Source organism: Triticum dicoccoides, chromosome 7A (assembly GCF_002162155.2).
Source record: "Triticum dicoccoides isolate Atlit2015 ecotype Zavitan chromosome 7A, WEW_v2.0, whole genome shotgun sequence".
NCBI lineage: Eukaryota > Viridiplantae > Streptophyta > Magnoliopsida > Poales > Poaceae > Triticum > Triticum dicoccoides.
In genome coordinates this window covers 351,253,933-351,262,859 of record NC_041392.1, presented here as the reverse complement: position 1 = coordinate 351,262,859, position 8,927 = coordinate 351,253,933, and positions in this window count along the sequence as shown.

Sequence of the window (8,927 nt, the reverse complement as noted above, 5' to 3'; positions counted from 1 at the left end):
GGTTGTTTCTTCTTTTTTTAAACTTCTGTTTCAAAAAGTTTAGGCCAGTTAAGCACTTTGCAAAAAAATGTTGGTTCACCACTAATATTACCAGAAGAATACTTTCCACATGATGAACATTTTAGTTTTCATGTTTGAGCATTTTTGAATTTTGACTTTGATTTGAATTTGAAAATTTGATCTGGTTTCGAACCAATGCGAGTTTAACAACAGTAATCATGATGACGTGGCATCATTAGTAAGGAATTGCTGTGGCTTAATTATCCGGGCATCACAATTCTCCTCCACTACAAGAAATTTCGTCCCGAGATTTAAGTGCAGAAGTAAAGAGTAACTTCGGGAGAACTGACCCTTATAGGGTTAATTATCTAGTGAACAAATCAGGGAATGAGGCAGAAGTATCTCTCGAGTTGAAAATTAATAAAACATCAAGAGCAAGGTATGAGGTGCAATAGGAAGTTTCAAGCGAATTGGACAAACGATCGATACCTGAACAGAGTGTGTGAAAGGGGTTCAGAGCATCGGGAAAAGATCATCTCTCGGATGGTGGCTCGTGACAACATACAAAGCCAAGAGCAAATGATTCTTCGGAATCAAGGTTGTACAGGAGAGTCAGGCTTCGATCCTGTGGAACTGTGGGTTATGGGCCCACCATGTGGGTTAAAAATAGTGTTGGTGTCAAAACCGGCGGATCTCGGGTAGGGGGTCCCGAACTGTGCGTCTAGGTCGGATGGTAACAGGAGACAGGGGACACCTTTTTTTACCCAGGTTCGGGCCCTCTCGATGGAGGTAAAACCCTACTCCTGCTTGATTAATATTGAAGATATGGGTAGTACAAGAGTAGATCTACCACGAGATCAAGGAGGCTAAACCCTAGAAGCTAGCCTATGGTATGATTGTGTATGGAGTTGATCCTCTACGGGCTACAACCCTCCGGTTTATATAGACCCCAGATAGGGTTAGGGTTACACAGAGTCGGTTACAATGGTAGGAGATCTTGAATATCGCATCGCCAAGCTTGCCTTCCACGCCAAGGAAAGTCCCATCCGGACACGGGACGAAGTCTTCAATCTTATATCTTCATAGTCCAGGAGTCTGGCTGAAGGTATAGTCCGGCTACCCGAACACCCCCTAATACAGGAATCCCTCAGTAGCCCCCGAACCAGGCTTCAATGACGACGAGTCCGGCGCGCAAATTGTTCGGCATTGCAAGGCGGGTTCTTCTCCAAATGTTGTGTACCTGTAGGAATAATGTCCTATTCTTGTAATGCAGTGCTCCTCGGCTTCCATGCCCAATAATGGCCGTCTTCTACGTGTAAAGCAGATGCGAAAAGCCAGGGCGTTTTTACATTTACACCCCTGGCCGCATAAACGAGCCGCCTATTTAACGGGATGGGGATTTAGATCCAAACCACATCTCCTCCTTTCCGCAAGTGATCATCAGAGCGCTTCCAGCAAAGGTCTATTCCAACATGACCAGCCGTCGTAGCTCCTCCCCTCGCACCTCCGGTCCCAAACCCGGGGACTGGGAGAGTTGTACCATCCCGCATAGCAAGTTAGCGTCACTTCAAGCCCAGGGATTCCTACCCCAGGCATGCATGGTCCCGGTCCGAGCCGGTCTCGCCACCTATAATGGCAGAAAACAAGCGGAGAGCACCCCCAATCCTTCTAGGGGAGAGTGGGTGTGCCTCGTCCCCTATCTATTAAGGGGACTGGGATTTCCAATTCACCCATTTCTCCGCGGGCTTCTGGAGTTTTACGGCCTCCAACTGCACAATCTCACGCTCGCCTACGTGTTGCATATTACGGGTTTCATCGCCCTTTGCAAGCTATTTTTAGGCGTTGAGGCTCATTTCGCACTGTGGAAGAGGTTATTCTGCCTAGTGCCCCATTCTCAAAAGGGGTCCATATACCAAGTGGGCGGAGCTGAAGTATGGCGTATCGCCGGGACCGGATACCTATCCGGAACCCCAAAGGAAGCGTCCGAGGACTGGCCTTCAGAATGGTTTTATATAGATGACGTCCCGCTACCGGACCCTATCCGGGTCGGTCTCCCTGAGTTCAACAGTGCTCCATTGAAGAAGCGCTTGAGCTGGCGTGCGCGGAGCTCTCAAAGAGAAAACAACAGAGACGTCCTTTACCTGATGGGCCGGATAAGACTGTTGGCTCATTCCGGACTAACCATGATCGGAGTCATGGCCGCATGCATTATGCGGGGGGTGCAGCCGCTTCAATACAGAGGCCACCCAATGTGGGAATTCAACGGGGAGGATGACGCCACCCGTTACGGTCGTAAAGGGCCGGACTCAGCTGCCGCTCTGGAAAAGATCTTATCCTCTTTGTACAAGGGAGAAAAGTAGGAATTCCTCCACGTCAACCCGCAGGCCGGATTCAGCATGTACGATCCTCCAAGTTGGGTAAGTGAACAATTGCGCTTGCTCGTTTGTTTTATACTCCCGTGGTTAGATAGGTAGTCTAACGATTTTAATGCAGGAACTGCGACAAGAGGTAAAGAATATAAGCAGCCGCCCTCCATAGCCCGAGGACCCAGAACGGTCCCTTGATCCGGACTCTGAAGAGGATCCGGACATATCGGTGGAGCTTATCGACGGGGTGTTCTATCAGCTAAGCAAGGACAATACCTTGGTAGCCATCACGGCTGATTACCCAGGGTTAATCCCGGCCTCCCAGGTGACGGAAACCGGAGTCTCATTCATTTGAGAGGGATTACACTGTCATGTATTTCGGTGTTCTGACGACAACCGCGTTTTACAGGGGAGATTTCCACGGCAGGAGGCCGAACCTACGGCGGCTAGCCAACGAGGGGCCGCAGAGCCCCGTAGGGCAAAAAGGAATGAAGTCCGGACTGAAATGCCGACGCAAAGGTATAGTGCACCCTCTGCTTCCCTGGAGTTATTCTGTCAGGGTCGTATTAACGTTCGTGCTATCTTCAAGACGAAGAGACCTCGCCGGACTACATCCGGAGAGGTCGCCAATCACGCCTCCACCAGCCAGGCTCCAACGTCTGGCCAGGAAGCGGAGGCGAGTACAAGGCGCGCACCGGACGCTCCTCCGACAGAGGATGCGGACAGGCTGTCCGCCACAAATTCAGAAGTGGAGAGTGCCATGAACCACAGGCATCGCCGGACAACTCTACGCGATGGTTGTTTCTCCCAAGAGGCTTTAGATGCCTTTAATTCGGGAGATGCGTACTTCCGTGGCGCTCAAAATGGTTTAGCGAGAGCTACGGAGCAGTATGTGAAAGACATACGGGTAAGAAAATTTTGGTTAAATATATACATATGCCAGTAGCCCCCGAGACTTGAAACAGTTAGAGCAACTAATTTAAGGATCATTGAATATGCAGGTTCTTACAGAGAAGAATACTGTACTGTCCCAGGAGGTGGAGAAGTGCAAGGCCCAACTAGAGGCCGCACTAGCCGCAGCAGGGGAGCCCGAGAGACCCCCTCAGGTAAAATACACTTTGAAAGATTAGTATTGTGCGGTGTGGGTGCAAATCTGACAAGTTAAATTGCAAATGGCGCCGGACTCGATCCGGACAAGCAACAACTCGTACGCCAGCTAAAGGCCGGTGAGAGTATGTTGACAAGGGTGAGGCGAGAGAAGAATGATCTTCAGGATGCCAACACCAAGCTGGATGTCGAACTTAAAGATGTTCGTGGCCAGCTATCGGACTCCACGAAGGAGAATCAGCGGCTTCGACGCGGCATTTTTAGTAAGTGCTTGAACGAACTTTGAAAAAAGAGTTCGGCGAGGAAGTCGATTAATAGAGTAATGTCTGTAGGTATGGTCACATGTCGTCCTGCAGAGGAGATGCCCGGTTCTATGGGTGACCTTCTTCCCGAACTCATGCAACTTCATGAGCGAATTCGGCAAGCGATGCGAGGTGTTGCCCAAGCCTTATGGCCTAACCACTCCGTGCCCGAGAGCCTTGGAGAGCTTGCGGATAAGCTGAAGGGAGCTCGGTGGCGCTTCCGATTGTGGAAGATATCGGCCTGCCGACAAGGCGCTCGGGAAGCCTGGGCCATGGTGAAGACCCGTTTTACGAAGTTTGACCCGAACCACATGACCGAGGTCGGACCCGTGGGGCCTGAAGGGAAGGAGATCCCTGTGAGTTTAGTATACGGCCAAGTAGAGTTGGCCGCAAAGTATTCCCAGCAGGACTGTAAATTAGACAGCCTGTTAGATGGTATAGAAGAGGAATACAATCAGTCATAATGACTATGTAATTTTGAATTGACATGTGTAATGCCTTCTAGCCGGATTGTAGATCGTTTGTCGTTGCCGACCTTTTCGCTTCAACCTCGAGACCTGACGGTCTGGAGTGTGTCCGAATACCATAGCAGTTATATAAGAACCGTGGTATGCGTGGAGACCAGGCGTAGGGGTCCTTAGTGCTTTATCAGACAAGTGCCCAACTAGTTATGTTATATTACATGGTTAGTAAGAAACATCTTCCAGAGAGAATAGTTCCGTTAGGGGTTCCTTTCGCTGGGAGGCATGCCCTAAAGTGCATGTCCGGACTGCATAAAAAGACGCAGAAAAAGCATCTGGGGGCGCATAAAATGGGTAAAAAGATCATCTTTTATCTCACCGACCGAATATTCCCTTAAGAACGCTAGCTTTCGGCTTCACCTAGTCTGAGGTACACATCCGGCTAATCCGGCAGTAACAATCGCAGAGGTGCTCCCTTTACCACCTAGCCGAACAATCGGGAACGTAGGGGTATGCACAGGAGCCAGGCAACCCAACTTGGCCAAAACTTAAGTCATATCGATGCATATAATGGTGAAGAAAAAGGTACATGCGGAAGTTTGACGCATGTGTTGGGCATGAAGCCCATATAAATAAGCTTCTGTTAAAGAAGCCCCCAGGTTTAATGAGCGCGAGTGGCGCATCACTTAGATGAGCCTTTAAGGGCGATAAAAGAAAAGAGGGCAAGGAGAGAAATGTAAGACAGAAAAATGCAAAAAATGGATAGAGGAAGGAGACAAACACAGAGTCCGGCGCTAGGCGTAGAATCTTCGGAGACGGGTGGCATTCCATGGGTTCGGCTCGAGTCGGTTATCCGACGCATCTCGCAGGCGGTACACCCCGCCAGTCAGGACTTGGTCGATTATGAATGGACCTTCCCACTTGGGCTTGAGTTTGTCCTTTTTCTTGTCCGGCAGGCGTAGAACTAGTTCGCCGACATTATAATTTTTGGCCCGTACTTCTCTGCTTTGATATCTTTGAGCCTGCTGTTGATAGAATGCGGAACGGGCTTTTGCCACGTCGCGCTCCTCCTCCAAAGCGTCCAAACTGTCCTGCCGATCGAGCTCGGCTTCTCTTTCTTCGTACATGCGCACTCGAGGTGAGTCATGAATTATGTCGCAAGGCAGAACTGCCTCTGCGCCGTACACCATGAAGAATGGTGTGTATCCGGTGGTGCCATTCGGCGTGGTCCGCAGCCCCCAGAGTACGGAGTCGAGCTCCTCTACCCAGTGCGTATTAGATTCCTTAAGGGACCGCACTTGTAACACCCTCAATGCGACTATAGATCCCACGTGTCGAGGCACGACTTAGAGACATAATCGCATTGAAGGCATATGTCGCAAGTTAGGCAATCTTCACAACATCCCATGTGATATGAATAATAAGGGGAGAACATAGTTGGCTTACACTCGCCACGTCAATCAAGAACATAAATAACATTACATCATCCAAAACACTCATGGCCCGACTACGGTGCCAAAATAGAAGAGAACCCAACATGCGACACGGTCCCAATCACCCCCAACTGGGCACCACTACTGATCATCAGGAAAGGAAACGTAGTAACGCTGAGAGTCCTCGTCGAACTCCCACTTGAGCTCGTACTCGTCACCCGGAGCGGAATCACCTGGACCTGCATCTGGAGTTATAGTATCTGTGAGCCACAGGGACTCAGCAATCTCGCACCCTCGCGATCAAGACTATTTAAGCTTATAGGAAGGGTAAGGCAAATATATGTGGAGCTGCAGCAAGCGACTAGCATATATGGTGGCTAACTTATTCGCAAAAGAGAGCGAGAAGAGGAGGCAAAGCACGAGCGAGAAGCTAGAGAACAGCCTGCGCAAACATTACTCCAACACCGTGTCCACTTCCCGGACTCCGCCGAGAAGAGGCCATCACGGTAACACACTCAGATGATTCATTTTGATTAATTAAGGTTCAAGTTATCTACAACCGGACATTAACAAATTCCCATCTGCCCATAACCGCGGGCACGGCTTTCAAAAGTTCAATCCCTGCAGGGGAGTCCCAACTTAGCCCATGACAAGCTCCCATGGTCAACGAAGGAATAGACCTCCACCCAAGACACACAGATCAGACTCGGTAACCCGGTACAACAAGACAATTCGACAGGTTAAAACAAGACCAGCAACACCGCCCGAATGTGCCGACAAATCCCGATAGGAGCTGCACATATATCTTTCTCAGGGCACACTCAGATTGTCTTAGGTACGGGTAGGCCAGCCCAGAGTTGCCCCTGGTGGCCACCGGTAGCTGACAGGTGGACCAACACTCAGAGGAGCACTGGCCTGGGGGGGTTAAAATAAGATGACCCTTGAGTCTGCAGAACCCAAGGGAAAGAAAAGGCTAGGTGGCAAATGGTAAAACCAAGGTTGGGCATTGCTGGAAAAGCTTTAAACAAGGCAAAATATCAAGGGGTTCCCATTATAACCCAACCGCGTAAGGAACGCAAAATCCGGGAACATAGCACCGATATGACGGAAACTAGGGCGGCAAGAGTGGAACAAAACTCTAGGCGAGAGGCCGAGCCTTCCACCCTTTACCAAGTATATAGATGCATTAAGATAACATAGCAATATAATGATATCCCAACAAGTAAGTAAATGTTCCAACAAGGAACGGCCTCCAATCTTCACCTGCAACTAGCAACGCTATAAGAGGGGCTGAGCAAAGCGGTAACATAGCCAATCAATGGTTTGCTAGGACAAGGTGGGTTAGAGGTTTGACATGGCAATAGGGAGGCTGACAAGCAAAAGGTAGGCATCGTAGCATTGGCATAGCAAGAGCGAGCAAACTAGCATAGCAAAGATAGTAGTGATTTCGAGGGTATGATCATCTTGCCTGCAAAGCTGTCAGAGTTGACTGGATCCTCAAAAGCAAACTCAATGGGCTCCTCGTTAGCGAACTCGTCTCCCAGCTCTACCCAAACAAGACAAACAAGCAACAAGGATACAATCAACCACGTGCAAACTCAAGCAATATGATGAAATGATGATATGCTATGCGGGATGCGATGCGGGATGCAAAATGCAAGATATGACACGAAAAGCATGAACCTAGCCTCAACTTGGAATTCCAAGGGTGCCACTGGAAAGATGAGATGAAATCGCTTGAAAACGATATAAAGAACGCCGGAATCGGAGTTACGGTTTGGAAATGGCAAGCGTTTTAAGAATGACACCGATCTGCGATTTACAGCAAGTAGGCATCTAAATGCAATGAAATGAACATGCTACAGCCACCAAACTTGACAACAAAATACATGGCAGGGATGCACACAAGACGCTTAACAAAAGACTAGCACTGAGCCACGGCCAATTCATCCATTATGAGGTTCAAACAAGCATGGCAAAAACGCAAATGCAAAACAGATTCCAGACTTAGTGAAATTAACACTTGTCTGAAATTTCAGATCACGAAGCCCTCTTTGGAGCAGCAAAACAACATGATACATGACCTGATCAAGACAAAGAAGAGCATGGCATGGAGCTACTCAACAAGATTAACAAAAGTCCCAAAGTGACCTGGGGCCAAAAGGGATCACAAAATATACTAACAAGCACACGAACATAGCTCAAACACAATCAGTTTTCAGACTTAGTGAAAACTGAGACATGCTGAAATATAACTCATGAAGGCATGTAAACGAGCTCGATGCACTCACTACGGTGCAAGTCATGGCAAGGCAAGCATACATCCATTAAGAAGGCATAAAATTCTAGCTAGGCATGGCAAGAACAATGGCATAGCATGCACGGATCAACTACAACAACGCCGGCAAAATCGCAAACAAGTTGACGATCTGCCCAGATTCACCATGAAGAAAAAGTGGAGCTCGATTGACTCAAGCTAGGGTGCTCCATAATTGCAAAAAAAGACATGGATGGATAGAGCATAACATGATTAACAAAACTCCCTTACTGATCATCCTCAAAAGAGGCACGGATCACTAGGAAACAAGCTGAACATATGGCATCATGAACTAAATAATCCCAGACTTTGTGAAAACTACTAAGTCCCTGAAAACAGATTTACCGGGTGCCTCACTTTGCAAGCTTGCACAAGTCACCACACGCATCCTAAAAACGCATGGGTTGCACCTCTGGAAAGAAGACAAAATGCTTACCAAAACATATGAAGGACTCACAGGCGTAGCATGCACACAATAATCATGGCAAAAAAGACAAAAGTCTAAGATGAACTAGCAGATCTGACAATTAACTCACGAAGTCTCCTTCTAACAGCATTTCGGGCATCAAGATGAGCTCAAATGAAAATGACGCAATGGAATGAAATGATGTACTCGTCGAGGCGAACATTCTGTTATATTATATGTCCAAAGCGGAGCAACAGATACAAAGTTACGGGGCCTGGAACAGGGCAACATGGACTGAAAATCCTGGGACTTAGTGGAAAAAAACTACCCCAGATCTAGGGTTTGACCGGCGGGCACGCGAACCGAGGCGAGATCCGAGCTCGCCGGAGCCTTGCCGGACTTGACGCGGCACGCCGGCCGGAGGAGGAGGAGAAGGCCGGGGTGGTGAGGGGCACGGCCGGCCGGCGGAGTGGGCGGCGCGGCCGGAGGAGGAGGCGGCGCGGGCGAGTGCAGCGGTGGCCATGGCGGGCTCGCC